The following is a 20,548-nucleotide window of genomic DNA, read 5'->3' as shown; positions in this document are numbered from 1 at the left end:
TAAATACATATATAATGCATAGTAAAAGGCAAGGAGGACAAAACTAAAGCATTAATAGTGTTTTTTATCTTTTGGTATTTTCTTTATGCTTTCATATATTTTCTGAATATTCTACAATAAGAAAAATAGAAGTGTGTGTGTGTGTGTGTGTGCGCGTGTGTGTGCGTGCGTGTAGGGGGATGCTGGTTGGAATTAAGAGTATAAAAGGAGTGCAATTGCCAAAAGAACTAAAGGATGCTGCAGATTGAAATGATAACGAGGATTGTGGAGGTAAGTGGGATTTTAGAATTAGGAGTTGGAAAACTAGACTTTATGGGGCCTAGGAATTAACAGTAGAAATGTAGGGGTTAGAATTAGGCATAGAGCTCATGGATTATTAGAATTAATGCAGTTGCTGTGAGAGATTGGAATTAGAGTCAAAGGCCTTACTAAATTAAAAGGTTTTTTGAAGACTATAAGCACTATTGATGAGGATATTGCAATATCCAAATAAATTGGAATTCTCACATATTTCTGGTGGGACTGTATATTGTTAAAACTGTTCTGAAAAGCCTGTCATGTGCTTTTGGGAGGAGTGACCTTTTGACCCTATCTATTCCACTTCTACAAATTTCTCCTCAAGAAAAATCTTAGAAATATGCACATATTTAGTTATATCAAAGTCCATGTCTGTATTTCTTTTAATTAAAAAAACCTAAAAATAGAATCCTGGTTAAATAATTAACATTACAATGGAATAACATTCACCCATTAAATATTTAATGGATCAATCTCTCTGAAAAGGGGCCTCCATAAAGCAGAGATCATACACGAAATTTTATGTATAAATATTTATTTGGCAGGCAGTGGATCCATTCATCAGATTCTCAGTTCGAGGCATGAACCACTGTTCTGGAGGGCTAGAATTACAACTGGAAGGTATAATTATAGTTTTTATTTCCTCTATGTCTCAAGAGTACTTTGGATAGTGCCTTTTGTCTTTATGCTGTAAAATACTAAGTTAATACATGCTTAAAAAAAACTCAAACCTTATCGAAGTATTTAAAGTTGCGATTCAAAATTCCCCTCTCTTTTCACCTTCTAATCTCATTCTGCAACCAGATGAAGCGCGATTAATAGGGGTATCTCCTACCAGATCCTTTTTATTCCTATGCATTCACAGGTGCAGATCCTCTATAAATTCTGCCAATCGCACTACCACCCCAAATAATACCAAGGAGAACAATAAAGAGGATGTTCATTGAGAGCTTACTACGTGCCTTAAGTACGTGTTCTAAGGTTTTGCCGCGGGGGGGGGGGGGAGGGAGGGATTCACTGTGGTCAGCGTCCCCGTCGTCTCCAGCCCTCCACACCGTGTCCCTGCTTGCCCTCTTGCCCCCATTCTTCACAAGGCGGCCGGAGAGATTGTTAATTTTTAAACGTAAATCAAATCAAATCAAATCAAATCAAATCACGTCACCCTTCAGCGGCTCCCATCGTGCCTCGAATCAGATCCCAATTCCTTAGCGACCCTACTATCCTCTACTGTTGGATATGCTGGACAGGGAATAAATAGCTCAGGCGCAGTCCGCTATAGGGGACTCTACTCCACCGCGGAGGGAGTGCCCTCTAGAGGGGCAGGGGCGGGGCTTCTCAAGCGGGGGGGTGGAGCCTCAGATCGGGTGTGAGGAGAGCCAGAGGGGTAGGTTTTCCGCGGAGGGCGAGCGAAGGGAGCAGGGCCGAAGCAGGGCCGCGGACCGGGCACGCTCTCGCGGGCCCCGCGGAGCTACTGCCACTGAGGTAAGCGTCTTTTCCCCGGGTTGGGGGGGCGGACTTTGCTCGCGAGGCCGTCCTCGGCTCCTCGCGGTGGGTTGTTCCCACGGGACCCTGCGCAGAGTCGCGGAGGTGGCGGCCTTGGGGAGCCAGCAGGGGAGGCTGGTGAAGGGGCCCCGCGGCCTGCCCCAGCTCTCCCTCAACCCCGCCTCCTCTCCCCTCCCCCAGGCCTTGGCAGGCGCCAGCCCAAAGCTAGCCGCATCTTCTGGGGCAGCGGGGCAGCGGCAGGCAGCGCAGCGGGAGAGCGGCTGACAGTGGGGATGCGAGGTACCGGCATTAGCTGTGGCCAAGTGGCCCTAGAGAGAGAGTAGAGGCCAGGCCTTCAGCGTTTATCTCACGGGTTCTCGGAAGGCGGCCTCAGAGGAGGGGGAAGGTGAGGGGCCGATAGGCAGGCTTCGCGGGTAACTACTAGGCGTTGTATATGTATGTTTTGGTATCTAAATGGTACTACACACACGCAAAAGCATTCGTTTCGGCTAATTGCTTTTTAAAAACAATATATCTTGTAGATCTTCATATATCAGGGACTCTAAATTTTAATCTCATTTATAAACAGCTGCATTGTATGATTGTACTACAGTTTATTTAACCATTTCCCGATTGGTGTACATTAGCTGGTTTCCCTTTGGAGGGGGGAAGGGGGCTATTACAAGCAATGCTATAATGAATGGGTTTGTATATATACGTTTCATGCACATGTATGAGTATTTCCGTAGGAGAAATTCTTAGAAGAGTAATCGCTACTCAGTGTATATGCATTTTGAATTTTGATAGATTTGTCCAAATTGCCTTACCAAAAGGCTATACTGATTTACACTCTTCCAATGTTGTGCAATATTGCCCATTTTTCCACAGTTGTGCCAACATGAATTATTATCAATCTTTGTAATTTGGGCCAATTTGAAGCGCAAAAAATGGTATGTCATTGTTTTCATTTGCATTTCCCTGATTACCAGTAAAATTGAACATATTTTTTATTCGCCCGATTACAAAAGTAAGTAGGCAGATATAAAATATCTATAAGCAATAAGCATTTCGAAAATTTAATATTAAAAACCCCATTCGCAGTAGCAAGAGAAACGAAAAAAATACCTAGAAGTAAACTACAAAACTTTATTGAGGTATATAATAAAAGAACGTTTGCATACATGGAGAAGGGATACCATGCTTCTCGGTAGGAAGGCTCAATTTTGTAGTGATGCCAATTTTTCCTATGTTGAGTTATACAATTGATGGAATTTCAATAAATATGCCAAGTTTTTGGAACTTAATATGATTCTAAAGTTCATCCAGAAAAAAAGATGGCTAAGAAAAACCGAGAAAATATTTTAAAAGATAAGTAAAGATGGGGGTATTTGTACTACCAGCTATTAAAATGTACTCTAAAGGAACAGTATTTAAATTAGAATGGACAGAACAATGCATTAGAATAGAAAAGCCCACAAATCGAGCCAGATTGGATCCAAGATTTATTGGAGAAACATTGTTGGCTAGACGTGGAAAAACTGCCATATTAAAAACTGCAAGCACGCACCCCCCATCCCCCGCTTGAATTTTCCTTTGAGGGCAGACTCCTTTGTTTGGAGAAAACCACTTTATTGGATCTTTTGGTTATGCCAAGGTAAAGCGTCAGGAGTTAAAAATTAGTGGCTTTAGAGCTAGAACTAACGATATGAGCCTTTCGTTACATTAAGATGGATTCAGGTTAGCCTGCAGTGCGGCGATGGAAGGAGTGTGGTTATTAGGTCTTAAAATTTTTTCCCCGATCTAATGGGCAAAAAATGTTATGTCATTGTTTTCATTTGCATTTGTGAGCTTATTGTGAGACTGAACGTCTTTCATGTGTTAGTCCAGGATAATATGTGACTACTGGAGGCAGGTAACAATGGGAGACCCGTTGCTCCTCTTCCAGAACGCAGTTTGGTTAATTGGTACAGCTCTGTCCGGGAACGTGAGAATAAACAGGTTGACTTTATAAATTTTCCTCAAGCACTAGGCTCTAGACACCTTAGATCGGGGGCGGAGGCAGTTTTCAGGACATGGCCGAGATTTGGCGCTGAGCTGTGTCATCGCGAGGTTTGGCAGCCAGCTCCGCAGTGGGTCGGAAACCTCGTGGTAGGCGAGATCCCTGCAGGACGGGAGGTTCCTCCCTTCCCCCCGAAAAACTCCCAGTCATTTTCATGAAGCTCCGCCTCTTTCCTTTTTAGGAGCGTGCATTAGGTCTCGCGAGATCTCGTGTTTCCTAAAGGCGAGGCGCGGGCGGCATCCTGCGGTGAATTCGAAGGTCTCGCAGAAACTAAAACGTAATATCGCGATAGTTCTCTCGGCGCATGCGGGAGCCGGCGGCAGCGGCAGATTGGCTCCGCCCCTCGGTGCTTAGTGAGGTTGTGCGTCATTTGCTTTTCGCTTCGCGTAGGGTGAGAGCGGAGCCGTAAAGGCTTCGGCTTTGGTGGGAGGAGGGGTCTGGGAAGGGCTGGGCTCAGGCTTTTCCCGTCCGGTAGGAGGTTCTCGCGGGATTGCGCGGAGGCGGCCGCGGTTAGTGTACGGACTGCAGCAGCCGCGGAGGCGGCGGTAGCGTCTTCGGCTCGTGCTGTTCTTATCCGGTGAGTTCTCGCGCGAGCGGGGTTACCTCCTCGTGGGATCCGTTGGCGGTGGCGGAGGTAGCTTGTGGGGGGGGGGTAGTGACTAGGGTCGGTCCGCTTGCTGTTAAGATGGCGGCGGGAGATGATGTCTGTCCGGCCAGGACCCGAGACTGAAGTGTTGGCTGTCCGCGTTTATGACGCTTCTCAGGCACCCGACGTTAAGGAGGTGAAGGTTGGGGAAACAGTGAGGTGCCGGTAAGCCAAACCTGAGGCGAAAACCACGCCGTCTCTGTTCGGTTGAGGCGACACCATTTCCCGGGCCTCAGTCGCGTGTGGGCCCGCCTTTGCCCCACCAATCGGTTGTCGCCACTGCAGTGGGCGGGTTGGGAAGGGTGGGGGGCGGGAGACCTGGAGTTAGTTAGGGACTGGGGTTGGGGGTTAGATTGAGCGGTGGGGGGAAGGGGACCAACCTACGACGGCTGGTTCCCTTTCCACTACCTTTTTTCGGGCCTGCCTCTGTTCTCCGCCCCTTCAGCGGCCCAGATGAATCCCCTGGTTTTTCTTGAGTTGAGGTGGGTTCTACTTCCCCAACTGCCTTGGTGTTTGAACTAAGATTTAGGGGTCTAGTTTTGGTGTCTCTGACGTACTCCTCCTTTTCCCCTAATTCTGTCCTCATCCACATGGATATTTGAAGATTGTATTTAAGAGGAGCTTTTCCCTGTCACCCCCACCCCAGCCCTATTAAGGAAAAGCTTAGCAAAGTTCTCTAACCTGTCCTGTCTCCCTCTTCCATTGGTCCTCTTGACGCAAGCGTTGAGAGAGCCTTTCCCCTTTCTTGCATTTACTCCATCTTTGTGTATGGAACTGTACAGTAGCCTTCCGTTTCCTCAGGTCTTCAGATTTGTATGACCCCGATTCGAGTACACGACACTGATTTCTGCAACTTTGCAGGCTCCTCGACCACTTTTAACTCTTAGATGGAACAATGAATGGATTGGTGGTTGGATGATTGCAGATCATCTGTTCTTGGGGCTGTTAGCCTTTCCTTCCTCATTACATTCCCCGACACCCCCGGCCCCCCGCCAGAACCCTAAAGGAAAAGCTGTGGAGGATAATCCTCCAATAAACCAACTTTTTGTCCTTCTCTATCCCCTGCAGTCCTTCTTTGCAAGCTTGGGAACTGCCCCTTTTCCCTGCCTTCCTCTGAGTTCCTGAGTCCTCTTGGTCTGTGGACCTCTATCTTTGCTTCTGACCACCTCCTAACATGCTTCTCAATTCTTTTATACCTCTCCCCGTGTTCTTTTTTCAGGACTTAACATCCCTTAGAGAGAAGATACCCTCCTGTCAGGCTCCACTACATTTTCCCCTCCTCCATGTGCTAGAAAATAAAATAGCTTTGATTATCCTCTGACCCTCAATCATTTCTCTGTTCTACTTTTTTCTCTGCCTTTCCCCCATTCCACCATTATTGTAGACAATTCCCTGTCATTTGTTTTCTTTATAGATTACATATTCACCATTGTTTTCTCTTAGGCTCCCTTAGCCTTGCATAGATTGAGGAGACACCAACATTCTCCAGTCAAGGGAGGCACTGGTATGGTGGAAATAACTGTGTGCTTTGGATTCACATGGGAGTTTGTGACCTTGGGCATATGACTTTTCAGATTCTCAGTTTTTTCATCTGTGTAATAGGGATAGTAGCGCTTTATAGGTGCTAGAATTAGTTTGTAAAGTGTCTGGCTTATGGTAGACACACAATAAATTGTAGTTAGTTTTTATTGGTGTAAGAATAGATTGGAAGATGTATCTGTGTCATAGGGTAGTTTTATGACCTAAGAAAGAAGAGATTTTTATTCCTCTAAGTTTTTAGTATATTTCTAGGCTTGTCCTATCGTTTTTGTAGTTTTTCCCTCCTTTTGGATCACACTGTTTTATCTCCTTTGGTTCATGATGTTTGATTGGAATTCCCACCTGTGTTAACCTACTAGTCTAGGAATTTTAGTGCAAAATCACTATCTTGAAATGACCACTGGCCGTGAGATTCCTGTCAAGAACCACATCCAGGTGTTTGCCTTTTAGAAGGGATGCCTCATCCCTTGCCTACTCCCTTCCACTGCTTCAAAGAGAGTCTGTCCTGTTGTTCGCCCAAAGATGAAATTTGTTACCATGCTTTACACAGTAAGCAAGGGAACTTCTGCCAGTTAGTTTTCAAGTGTTCATACTGCTTTTCTCCCACCTCCTTTCTTTGGTTCCTCAGATTAGTGTGGGGATCTGCTATTTGGCTTTACCTGCACAAGGCAATTCCTATCTGAGAGAATTTAGGAAAGTTGTTTGGAATACCAAGATACTTTCCCATAGTGAGTTACTGCTAGTTTTTTAATATACTACTCCTTGTATTTTACCATGGTATATTTTCCAACATTCTTATTAAATAGAAGTGAACGTATTCAATTTGAAGGTAGTTTTACCTACTGTTAATATTTTGATTAGACCAATATTAAACTCAACACTTTTATCTGTTACCTTGGCCAGGTGATTAGGTTTGAAATAGGAATATGATGAGGTGAAAAGTTTACCTAGGATTAAAGATACCATAGGTAACCATCTGGTAATTAACTACGTGGGCACTAGTTTTGAGCTTTCGGGTTTGCTATGTTCAGTTTAAAGTGCTTTGGAGGTAATAGAGTTTTCCCCCTATTCATTGGAGGACAGGAGATCACTTTCTGTTTTGTGATATTGCCTTGGTGTTTTTTTACAGTGGGTCAAGTAATGAATCAGAAATTAACTAAACCTCAATTTGATTCTTGTTCAGAACTAGAATAAATCTGGGAATGATAATCTAGGTGTGACCTAAAAGGTTTAATTTATTCTAGGTAGATCTCAGAGAAGTGAGGAAGGAGTGGCAATACCAGTTAAAAGCTTTGTGTAAAAGGTTCAGTGGCACAGTTCAACCTGAGTTTCCCAGGTGTTTATCAGTTGTCTCCCAGTATGCCCAAAAAGATGTGTGAAGTTGTAAAGTAGTGTGTGGTTCTTTTCACACAAAAAAATAATAAATTTAACATTGCCTTATTATCAGTTTACAGTGAGTGTATAAAATTTTCTATAAAGTAATTACTGTCTCCTATAATTTCGTTTGGGTTGAGGACTGAGTTCAGTTTTCAGGGGGTGTTGTCTGAATGTCAGAATGGAAGAATTGGTTTGGCTTTTGGTTTTGAATTCTTATTACTGTCTAAAGCAGGTCCTTAAAAATGCAAATTGATATGTGAGGGCTATTACTTAAATAATAATTGAGTATGTTTGAACATTTATGTAATGGTTAACTCCCCCACACCCTAATAAATGTGTATCTCTCTCTCCCCACCCCCTTTTTTTTTTTTTTTTTTTTTTTTTTTGTAGGTCCTCCAGTAGTCTGATCTGAGTGGGTTAGCACTCCAGAGGAACCAGCAGACCAAGACCAACTTGGTCAGGAAGGTTCAGGAGGCTGTAGAAGTGTTGGGATTTCCCACCAGGATGAGTATGATTGGCTGTGATTTTAGGTTAGTTTTTGTAGATCTTTGGGTAATATTTGTATTTTACTTCCCGGAATGGAGGTGGTGGTGGGGAGTGTTATGTATTTCCATTCTGTAATTGAGCTACTTTGGTTTTTTTCATTATTTGGATCTGATGTGGCATTGGTTGCATATCATATTATTGTTTAAATGAATTCTGTGTGCACACGATTTTTAAATCACCCGAAGCACCATTCAGAAAATAAAATTACAAGATATTATGTCTAATCAGTTCTTTCTCAAAGAGTTATGAAAAATATCAAACATACAGAAACTGGATAGTGTAATAATCCCCCTGTGTACCCATAACCAGCTTAACAGTTGCCAACTTGTAGCGGTTCTTCATCTGTACTTCTACCTACTATCCCCAGCCATTATTTTGAAATAAACCCCTGCTGTCATATTTTTATTTGTAAAATATTTGTATCTCTAAAAGAAAAGGGCTCTTTAAACATAATCTCAAAACCATTATCACAACTCAAAACATTAACAATGATTTTTGAAGATATCAAATATGAAACTAATGTTCAAATTTTAGTTTGTATTAGGGTCCAAAGAAAGCCCATTTGTCACAAAGGTGGATTGATGTTTATTTCTTAAATCTGTTTTAATCTGCAGGTTCCCTCTCTCTTTTTCTGATTTATGTGTTGAAGATATTGTTCTGCAGTTTCCCTCACATTTGGTGATTACATCCCAGCAGTGGTATCTAGCTCATTCTTACTAAGTTAAAGACCTTGGAGGACCCCCATTATAATGGGACAATGGCAGTAATCTCCTGTATCCCAGTTGGAGTTGATACTGCTGGCCTAGGCACTATCCCGAAATAACTAGTCATGGATTCCCCTTACTGTGGTAGAGTCTGATTTAATTGATACCTGATCTCAGTTCCATGTCTTGGCCCTGCTTGCTGCTCCACATGAAAAGTAGGCCTCCTTATGGAAGAAGCTAATGTTTTCTAGATAATGACCTAACTGTGCCTTTGGGATTTTTCATGGTTTCAATTTCCTAGGTGGTTTAGTTATTTTTATACTATCTTAAAATGTTGTTTTTTATTCTTTTGATGTTGGTATCTCAGCTGCTCTGACTCATAACTTCTAAGCTATTAAGACTTAGTGGTGAGTTCTTCTGGCTAGAATAAAGTTTTTGAAATGGCAATACTAAACAATTTTTGAGAACTTTCACTTTCCTCTTGATTTTCAGCTATTAATATACAACCATGGTTTTTCTGTTGTTATTTTTCATTTTATTTCTTTTGGAAATAATGTTCCACAGCATAAAGTCGTTTAAACTGTTCATTTCTTTCCTTGTGCAGAATTGGTTATCTTGGGATCTGCTGTATGTCCCTTCCATGGTCAAACCTGGGAATGGAAGTTGGCACATAAAGGCTCCAGCCAGCCTTTGACTTAAGCACAAATGTGGGCAGAACAAGGCCACTTGTGCCTACTTTTGAAATGAGAGTCATTCCAAGTTGTAGAGGCAGAGAGGATAGAGGTCATGAATGAAAGTTTTTGAGGTACTTAGATGAAATATGATTTTGAATCACCAGTGCTATGGATCATGAGTTCAGGCTTTTCAGTTCTTCGTTCATTAATGGAGAAGTCAGATCACTAGTTGAAAAGTGACCACGTAAAGAGGTAATTTCTTAGGAATTACAGCGAAGCCCATTTATTCGGCAAAAAAATTTTGAGCATGTTGGATGTAGTGGTTAGGTATTTACTCCTGTCTTGAGTTTTCTGTAGTTACTAGGAAGTTTGAACAAGGTCACTTAAACCTTCTAATCCAGAGTTTTGAAACTGGGATAACTGTAGATTTTTGGAACAGAACTTTACACAGTAGGCATTGCAGTGTTTGAATTGTTTCCAGAGTTCTTAACAGCTACAAGTCTTTAATGGAAGTGCTGTTGGTTTTTTCTCTTTTGTTGCGTGTTTTCAACCATGGGTTGAGTATTAAAATGCCAAACTTGGTTGCTTTGAAAATGTTTGCCCTTCATGTTCCATGTTACCTTTCCTGCAGTTGGATTAAGTTGTTAAAATCTCACGTGTAGCTGTAACCATATTAAGCTGCTTTACAATGATCTCACCATCTATAAGGTTGATAGTCAAAGTACTTGGGCACTGGGTGTTTGCTGTATTGTTCTCCAACTTGTTTCCTCAATGACTGGTTACTAGATGTTTATATGTTAATGTCAGGGATAATTCAGCTCTGAAGATTCTTTGGAAGCCTTCTCATTTGATGTGTCATAGGGGTTGAGTTCCTAAAACTTGATGTACTTGTTGATCAGCTTGGTCTTCTGGTTATAGAAATGTTTTCAAGTAGTGAAAGAGTGGCTCTCTATGAGTAAAACAACTCTGGGTTTCATTTGGACTGTTAACACTGAGCATTTTCACATTATAGTGCCCTTAAAAAGTTTTTAGTTGTTTGGCTTTAAAAATTACAGTGGTGACATGGATTGATCCCAGAATGTGATTTTACAAAAGTTGGAATTTCTTTTAGCTTCTTATGAATATTGAATGGAAATTGGTATTATACATAGATTCAGTCTGGGTTGCGCGTTGGACTCGAGAAGTGTGAAAGTTCTTTTTCAAACCCTAGATTCTGATTGTATAGTGACTAAAAGGGACATGGAGTAGGGAGGTTCAAATTATTCTGGAATGATCTTTTAGTATAATCATTTAGATTTTAAAGATTGGTAAATGTGAACATACTGCCGTGAATTTATGTACCATCTTTAGCATAACCCAGATTTTAAGTCCTTATAATTAGATATCAGAGATAATTGCTTTGGAAATACTGGGATATATTAACATTTGGTGGCTGCTTATGTTCTGGAATGCTTTTGGAAGATTGCTTTTTTAATGATAACATTATTTGCCTGATGATTTTCTTATTCGCCTGTCTTTAAATTTTTTTTTTTAACGTTTTTATTCATTTTTGAGACAGAGAGAGACAGAGCATGAATGGGGGAGGGTCAGAGAGAGGGAGACACAGAATCTGAAACAGGCTCCGGGCTCTGAGCTGTCAGCACAAGGGCCCGATGCGGGGCTTGAACTCACGGACCACGAGATCGTGACCTGAGCCGAAGTCGGCGCTCAACCGACTGAGCCACCCAGGCGCCCCCTTATTCGCCTGTCTTTATAGTGAAGTGTATTTCTCCTGGTCTTTGCATTTTTTTATCCGCTAATTCTTTATTATTGCGTTCTGCCAATTGAGTTCTTATAGGTGGAAAGATCTTTTCAGCATAGTGGTTAAAAACATGGACTTTGGAGCCAGACTCCCTGGGTTCAAGTTCTGGCTCCATTTTTTACTAGTTGTCATCTTGTGCAAATTATTTTTTTTTATTTTTTTTAACATTTATTCATTTTTGAGACAGAGAGAGAGACAGAGCATGAATGGGAGAAGGTCAGAGAGAGAGGGAGACACAGAATCTGAAACAGGCTCCAGGCTCTGAGCTGTCAGCACAGAGCCCGATGCGGGGCTCGAACTCACGGACTGCGAGATCCTGACCTGAGCCGAAGTCGGGACGCCCAACTGACTGAGCCACCCAGGCGCCCTTTGTGCAAATTATTTAACCTCTGTGCCACAGTTCTTAATCTGTAAAATGCTGATAATGTTACCTATTTCATAAGGTTTTGGAAAAGTTTAGCTGAGTTAATGCATTTAAAATGCTTAGAATAGTAGCTTTGAAACTTCAGGGAACATCAGAATCACCTAGAGGGCTTGCTGAAGTAGATGGCTGGGCTCCAACTCCAGACGTTCTGATCCTGTAGGTCTGGGAGGGGCCTGAGACTTTGCATTTCCAGCAAGTTCCCAGGAGTTGCTGATGTTTAATGGTCATGGAATCAAGGGAATAGAACAATGCTTGGCATAGTGTTAACTTTTTTCTGGACTGATTTCTCAGTCCCTGAGTAAAACACTTTACTTTCCAGTGCTGTTTAGTACTGCTTTGAGCTGGAAGCGTTTTTAAAATCCTCTGTTGCAGTGGTTCTCAAAATGTGGTCATTCAAAATGTGTGCAACAGCAGCAGCATCTGGGAACTTGTCAGAAATGGAAATTTTTGGGCTCTATCCCAGTCTTTATTTTAAAAGTGTGTCTTGGCTTAACTGGAGTGTCTTAGACTTTTTTTTAAAACCGTTTTGTTGAGACATAATTCCCATACCATACAACTTGCCCATTTAAAGCGTACGGTGGTCTTCAGTGTTTTCATGGTTGTAGAGCCACTACACACCAATTTTAAAACATTTTCATCCCTAGAGGAAACCCAGTACCACCACTCATTATTTTATGTTTCTATGATTTGCCTAGTCTAGGCATATCATAGAAATAGAATCATATCATATGTAAGCAGCATTAATGTGATTAAAGTGTTTTTCTTTTATTGTAACTAATAATATACAAATAGGAAAAACCACCCCAAAACAAATTTATAGTTTAATAAATTATTTTAAGGCAAACACTTTTGTAACCATAACTCAAGAAATAGAACCTTGCCTGTTACCCTGTTAAGTCCATCCACCTGCCCATCCCAACCACAGAATTCAGAAAATATCTCTCTGGAAAGTATCTACTGTTCTGAGTTTATAGTAATCACTCGCATTCTGTTCTGTCTTTATTATCCAAGTGTATATCCCTGGACAGTTAATTTGCTTTGTCCATTTATTTAAAACTTGATGTATTTTAAATACTTGTAACTTCCCTTTCTTTCTTTTCCTTATGCTATATCTGTTGAAGAACTCAGGCCATTTGACCTGTGGAGTTTCCCACAGACTGGATTTTGCTTATTGCCTACTCAGTACAGTTCTTACATATTCCTCTGTCCTCTATATTTCATGCAAATTGACAGTGGATCCAGAGGATTTTATAAATTTAGGTTCATTCCCTTTGGCAAGAATATTGGTGGTGTGTTCACAGCATTCATTAAGTTGTAATGATGTCTTGTGTTGTTTTTTTTTTTATATTAACAGCAATTTCTGAACATTAGTCATTGGGAATGTCAAAATGCTGATGTTCTAACTCTGTCATTTTGTTTTCATATATTAAGTGGAATAATTTTATAAGGTTACTCAGTGATACAGTTTGTAGGAGAAGGATAGGATTAATGATGAATTAAAAAAAATTTTTTTCTGGCCATGTATTAGTTTATCATGTTGGACACGCTAACGTATCTGTTGCCTCATCAAGGGAAAATACATTATTTGTGGGGTTATTGGGCTTAAATGGGAAAATGTAAGTTGTTAGTAGTACACTCTATGTGGTCAGTAGATGGTTATTTCTTTAACATACTATTTCACTTAACCCCTCCAACAGCTCAGAGATGGGCAGTCACGGTGGTGAAGTGATGGCCAGTTAGCAAAGCCTGTCTGGACCCTTCAGGTCTGTGTTGGGATCATCAGTGGTGGGGAGGAAAGGGTTGTTCTTTGGTCATTTTTGGGCTGACTCTGGCCAGTGATAACTGGGTGTTAACCAGAGTAGTTTTTTCATTTTGCCACGCATTAGGAATCACATTCATACCCTCTGAAGGGTCTTATCCAGTTCTGTGGTGATGTGTAATAATACATTGGTTGCCTTTATCTCCCTATATCTACACAGCCCCCTGTGGCTCAACTTTGTTCTGTTCATGATTCTGCTGTAACCTTAGTAACCCATAATGAGTCTTCGTAATGGTCATCAGTATCACCACTGTTAACATACTTCAGTAGCACCATACACAGCAGATTAGAAAAGAGGTAAATATTATCCCTTTTAACATTTTATATATTCTCTGAAGTACAGCACATGGCATATAGTAAGTGTTCAGTAAATTGGAAGCCATTGTTTTTTAAATTAATGTATGTTTTTTCTTCATGTCTTAACCTCTTTTTAGTTCAGTAAGCATTTACTGAGTGTTTTTAAGTACAAGGATCTAGGGACATAAAATGAATGGTAGTTGTTCTCTTCACTGAAGAAACTTAGTTCATTTAAGGACTGGGATGATGTTTAAAGGTCCTTAGCCTTTTCCTTTATGTTAACATTTTTTCCCTGCTTTGTCCATGCATGATATAACCTATTATTTTTTAAAGCTCTCCTTAGCTCTTTATCCCCAGCCTTTGAGACTGCTGATATGTGAGAAAGCCTGCAGTTGTCTTCTATGAATACTGGGTAATACCAAGAAAAACCTTTGGATTTCAAAATGGCACATGTGATTAACACTGTGATACCAGTTTATAGTCTTCAGGTGGACCTATAACTGGTTTCCAGTCTCCATCCTATTGCTTTGACTGTCTTCTTCTCTCTCCCTCCTCCCCCCCTCCCCTCCCCCCCCCCCCCATCATTCCCTAAGATGTTTGCTGCATAAAGGTATCTATTTTTAGAGGTATTGGGTATTGGCTCCTATACCCAATTAGTGATCTATAAAGTATGTATAGAGACCGCTGTGCGGTTTAGGATTGGAGTGTGCCTCAGGTTTCATTCTCAATTATGAAATGGTAATCAAAAAGCCTACTTCATAAGTTGCTATGAGCATTAAAGTGAGATGATGTATTATTTCAAATGTTTAAATTGTACAGTATACTACAAAGGTAAGGCCATAGTAATTTATGTAAAATAAATACTTAATAGCTATGTTACTTGGGGCAAATTACTTCATCACTGAAACAGTTTCCTCATCCTTTAAATGAGGGTGATGATATCTCAGTCACTCAACAAATATTTGAGGACATACCCAATAATGCTAGATACTGGGAATATAGAGACAGGCAACCGGAGGAGGGAGGGCAGCATGGTGTACCAGGGGAGAGAGACTTGTAAATCACAGTCAAAATGATCATGACAATGAGGAGGAGTGAACAAAATGTGCTATAGCAGTTTATGGGAGGGCATCAGAAAATGTCACAAAAAAATTTATTCGTGTTAAACAAGATTTGTGAAAAGTACATCATGAACTCAAAGAAATGCTGTACAAAAATGAAGTTAGTTAAATGTATCCCAAATGAATCAGTAGCCACAACCATTATTTCATTTCTTCACAAGCCTTGTGCTTTAGGTGTGTTTATTTCCTTAAGCTGGATTTTATGAGCTCCTCTAGGGTGTTGTGTGCTCCTATAATAGGTATCCTGAAAGTACTAAGTAAAACGTTGGTTTGTGAGCATAATTCGTTCTGGAAACATGCTTGTAATTCAAAGCACTCGTATATCAAAGCGAATTTCTAGAACCATTGACTCACTTGGGATCATGTGACATTTGGTGTCACTTACATTGTAAGACATCGCTTGTTATTAAGTTAAAATTTATTGGAAAGGTGTGCTCGTCTTGCAGAACACTCACAGAAAAAGTTACTCGAAATCCAAGGTTTTACTGTACTTGCATCTAAAAGGATCTTTTTCATTCACTATATCATTTTCTACTTTCTGTTACTGAATTGATTTCGGAAAAACTAGGAAATGTGTTATTTTAGGAAAAGATTCCTACTCCCACGAAAATATTCAGTCATCATTAACATTTTGTTTGGTGTGTTCCCATCTTAATGATAAGAGTAACAGTTTAAAAGTAAGAGGAGCAGAAAATTAGGGACAGACTTTACCCAGAATAGGAACTAAAACTGTCTGGTAACAAGAAAAGATACTCATACCAGAATTGCAAACTAAAATGAGATACTTTTTAACCATTAGATTGGCAAAAAATAGATACTACCAGGTCATGGCAAAAATACAGGTAAGAGTATGGTCTTAGAATACTGCCACAAGTGGTATAAATTAATACAGCTATTTATACGGAGATAATTTTGGCAAGTTGTAAGATAGCATGTACTGTATGGCGCTATTTATATATTTTTTAAAAACTAGGGTAAACTGATTATTTGGAAGGAGTGGCCAAGGCGAACTTTAGCTTTTTCTGTAATTATTGCATTTCTTTTTCTGAGAAATTCAAAATATACTGAAGAATACAGAGAATAATATAATAAGAAACCCTTTCCCTACCCCCCTCTCCTGAGCTGATCATCTTTAACATTTATTTTTACCTTAGATCTTTTAATGGGGAGGTTTGATATAAGGGGAAATATTTAAGAACTTTCACCCAGCATTCCCCTCCCTACTGCTATCTTTACCACGAATTGCTTGAATTACTATATTGTGAGAATGGTATAAATTACTCATGCAAGTAGAAATTTAAAAACTATGTGATGTTCACACTATTACTTATGTAATATTGTTTGCATACTTGTTAAAACATCCCTAAAAAGGGATGTTATTTAGTCATTTGTTCATTTTATTGTAATTCTTGTTTGAAAATGCTTTCCTGACTTTAAGTAATGTTCCCCATGATTATAGGAGTATACATGGCTTAGTATTGAAATAATACAGATAAGCACAGAAATTTCTTGCCATTCAGATGAATACTATTAGTATGTTGGTATGTAATACATTCTTCCAATGCTTTTCTTTATGTTTGAGTAGCATAAGCACACTTTTTTTCAAAAATTTATTCTTTTCAAAAATGTAATTCATAACCTTCCCTCCGACTTTTTATTGTGAAAATTTTCAGACATAAAAATGTTGAAAGAATAGCACAATGAGCATCTATATCACCAACAGTTGTTAAAATTTGCCATATTTGATTTATATGTACACATGGGCATTTAATTTTTCTGAAGCATATGAAGTTAGAGTGACATTTCATCCTTAAATCCTTTGGCAGGCATGTCTTAATCAGGACCTACAATGCCATTTATCACACCTAGGAAGTTCGCTCTTTTTGTTAATATTATCTAGTATCCTGTCCATATTTACATTTCCTTGGTTGTCCCCAAATTGTCTTTTTTTTTTTAGGTGTTCCCCAAACCAATATAGAAATGGTGTTTTGAAATTTGTTGTTCCCACTTAATATATTGATCTCTGTTCTGCTTATGCTCTGTCTCAAAAATAAATAAAACATTAAAAAAATTTTTTTAAATGGTAGTCTTCTCTAGGTCTAACAGAAGAGCTGAGAAAGAGCCTGTATTTGATATTATCCATATCAAACTCATTTTTTTAAAGTTTATTTAATATTGAGAGAGAGAGAGACAGCACAAGTGGGGGAGGGGCAGAGAGAGAGGGAAACAGAGAATCCCAAGCAGGCTCTCTCTGCATTGTCAGCACACAGCCTGATGCAGGGCTTGAACTCACGAAACGGTGAGATCATGATCTGAGCCAAAACCAAGAGTAGGATGCTTAACTGGCGCCTCATCAGACTCCTTATTTTTTAGGCTCAGGTTAGGGGAAGTGATTTGTCCAAGATAACAAATGTTGCTGATTAGTGGTGGAGTTGGGTGTCGAACCCAGGTGAACCTATTTTCACTGTGCTCTATCTTTTCTTGAAACTGAACTGAATCAGTTTCTAAATACGCCAGCAGATATCATCCATAGAAGTGCAGAATAAGTGGCCCCTTCCTATAAGAAAGTTACCCCTCATAATCGGGAAATTTTAGGGAAGTAGAAAGGTAAATGAGAAAAAGCAAAGAAAGCTCAGTTTCTTTGTCCTTTTGACTATGGTGGCTACTTTTCAACATGGGGATCAATTTTGAGCTCTTTCATGGGACAATTCAATTTGGCTATGTGTTCCCATGCGTATTTATGGATGCCATAAGCCTGTAGATAGGGCTGGATTTCCTATTTGTAAAACTTTCAAATTAATGTTTTCTAAGCTCATATTTTTTTCCTTTTCAAACGTTTTAAATTATAAAAGTAACGTGTTGACTGTTAAAAGATTCAAACAAAGTATTTTATTTAAAAATTAGTGTCCCTGTCCTTCCCCAAATGATAGTCTTGTTTTATTCATACCACATTTCAAAAATCTTCTGACAATTTGTGTATATTCTTTTATACCTTTTAGCATCTACATACTGTGCTTATCTATGTGCTATGTGTATTTTTATGTCAAAACATACAGCTCAACTCCATTCTTTTTAATGGTTGCGTTGAATTTCAAAGCATGGATCTAGTATAATTTAATCACTCCCTACTGTTGAGCCTTAGAAGTAGAATTCATTCTGGGTCAGAGTGGTACCATTTAAATTTTTGATCAGTACTACCAAAATGACCTCTAGAAAGGCTATACTGAATTACCATTCTGAGCAGCAGTGTCTTTCAGTGCCCTTTTCTCCACATATATCTGCCAAAACAAGATACTGTTGATCTTTTTATTTTTAATTTTAACCAGTCTGATAAATGAGAAATAGCACCTTCTTGCTTTGGTTAGAATTTTTGTAAGGATTAGGATGAGCAAATGTTACATCCTCTGTAAATTGCAAGTTTGTGCCCTTTTTATCTTATTTTAATGTTTTATGTATATTGAGAGAGAGCAAGAGTACAAGGGGGGGGGGGGGGGCAGAGAAAGGGAGAGAGAATCCCAAGCAGGCTCCACGCTGTCAGCAAAGAGCCTAATACGGAGCTCCATCCCATGAACCATGAGATCATGACCTGAGCCGAAATCAAGAGTCAGATGCTTAACCAACTGAGCCACCCAGGTGCCCCAAGTTTGTGCCCTTTTACTTTCAATCAGATTATCTTACTGTGTTTTGGGAGTTCTTTGTATATTAGAAATAAATTTTTTGCCAAGATTAAAAGAATATTTACATGCATTATCTTCTAATACATTTACAGTTTAGCTTTTTGTGTTTAAGTAATAATGTGAAGTAGGTGTGTGCTTCTATTTTTGTCCAAATGGTTAACGGGTAGTTCCTATTTTATCTTGGGAAAGACTATTTGGTTTTTGAATATATGTTCAGCTTAAAACTGAATTATTTGGGAAAGTGTAGTTTGTTAAAACATAAAAGTTGGAACTTGTGCCAAGTAGAAAACTGGCTTGGTTACTTTTTGGTCTTTAGTTTTTGAGAATAATTCAAATTGTTCATGTTTAATATTTAACATTTGTCTTGAACTTGAAATAGTGCTTTAAGAGATTGTAATCACTGTATTTTCATTTTATATGTTTGAGGCCCAGATTATCCTAACGTCACAAAGTTAGTTGGTGGCAGGGAATTAGAGTACCTTTGCATATTGTTCATTCATTTTCAGCAAACATCTTTCGTGTTAGAGACATAAATGTTTTAAAGCAGCAGATTGTTCACATTATTTGGCTTAATTAAAGAACATTGGAAATGAGTGTATGCCAGTCTGTGTGTCGTGCTATTAAATTTACTCAGCCAGTTTTGTCTATATGCTGGGACATAATTTTTTTTTTTTCTAAAAGCGTTGTTTTAAGTTTTCTTGTCAATGAACTAATTTCAGCCTCATAAAAATCCTATGAGGTTGGAGTTATTTTATACTGAGAGGAGTTTGCTGCCCTGTTGATAATTGCTCTAATTATTGTTCTTTTAAATCATATAAAAGAATCTTGGTCTCTCTTCCTTCTAAATTCATTTGAACCAGCTCAAAATAGTTGAGATACACTTAAAATCTCTGATTCTTAAGTTGTATGGCCCAGACAGTAGTTAGTAGACTGTTTAATCTTTGGAGAACTTATAACTAACTTGAGAACGAGATCCAGAGCTTCTCGGTCTCATCAAAGTTGAGTTTAATTTTTTGGTTCATGTCAGTACTTTAATATTCTAGAGATTGATATATGCTTAATATTCTCTTTCATATTCAGATAACATGTAGAAAGGTTGAAAAGACCAGCTCTTTCTTGCTTTTGATTCTTTCTGTTTGTAATATCCGTCATAAGATTGTTACCCTTAGGGGCTCCTGGGTGGCTTAGTTGGTTAAGCACCTGGCTTTGGCTCAGGTCATTATCTCGCAGTTTGTGGGTTCGAGCCCTACATCAGGCTCTGTGCTGACAGCTCAGAGCCTGGAGCTTGTTTCAGATTTTGTGTCTCCCTCTCTCTGCCCCTCCCCCGCTTGATCTCTGTCGCTCGCTCTCTCAAAAATAAACATTAAAGAAAAGATTGTTGCCCTGACATTAATCTGGAACTGCAAGAACTAGAACAGGGGCGCCTGGGTGGCTCAGTTGGTTAAGCATCTGACTCTTGGTTTCAGCTCAGGTCATGATCTCACAGTTTCATGAGTTTGAGCCCTGCATCAGGCACTGTGCTGACAGTGTGCAGCCTGCCTGGGATTCGCTCTCTCCTCTCTCTGCCCCTCCCCTGCTCTCTTGTCTCTCTCTCAAAACAAATTTAAAATTTTTTTAAATACAAATAAAAGAACTAGAGCAAAAATTAATATGGCTTATTCATTGCCAGATACAGTCCTTTGAGATGGGCTATGTTGTTTATTTTACAGAGGTTACCCATTCATAGAGGTATAGGAACTTGTGTAAGATCATACAGGTAGTAAATGGAATTTAAGCCCAGTCCCATTCAACTCCCAGGCCTTTGTACTGTGCTGTTGTCCTCTACTTCATTTTGACTTTTCTTCCAGTAGTATTCCTTAATTTCTATCTTTAAACTTAAATAATCCACAATGTACGGTAGCAAGTAAATATGTTACTGAGGTCTCTTCTCTCCCCATACAGATACATCTTTTGTTAGACTATTTTTAGGCATTAAACTTAGCTTTTATTTAGAAATATACTTAATCTAGCCTTTTATTTTTTTAATTTTTTATGTTTATTTATTTTTGAAAGAGACACAGCACAAGCAAGGGTGGGGCAGAGAGA

The 20,548-nt window shown here is 39.5% G+C and overlaps 1 protein-coding gene across 11 annotated transcripts in view; it reads left to right on the top strand.

The window, feature by feature from the left end:
- The first annotated feature begins 1,657 nt into the window (after positions 1-1,657).
- HUWE1 (HECT, UBA and WWE domain containing E3 ubiquitin protein ligase 1) overlaps positions 1,658-20,548 on the top strand; it is a 166,555-nt gene continuing 147,664 nt past the window's right edge. For 7 of the 11 annotated variants that reach the window (XM_049644611.1, XM_049644612.1, XM_049644614.1 and 4 more), the window contains exons 1-2: positions 4,330-4,415; positions 7,791-7,930. The gene's annotated coding sequence lies outside the window, so the exon portion shown is untranslated. Of the gene's footprint in view, positions 1,780-1,980; positions 2,080-4,329; positions 4,416-4,510; positions 4,650-7,790; positions 7,931-13,246; positions 13,313-20,548 lie in introns of those variants that run through there. The other 4 variants (XM_049644607.1, XM_049644604.1, XM_049644605.1 and 1 more) reach the window with 4 other exon arrangements.

The sequence above is a fragment of the Panthera uncia genome, chromosome X, assembly GCF_023721935.1.
Source record: "Panthera uncia isolate 11264 chromosome X, Puncia_PCG_1.0, whole genome shotgun sequence".
Classification (NCBI taxonomy): Eukaryota; Metazoa; Chordata; class Mammalia; order Carnivora; family Felidae; genus Panthera; species Panthera uncia.
Note: the sequence above shows the minus strand (reverse complement) of the source record. Positions and strands in the feature narration are given on the sequence as shown.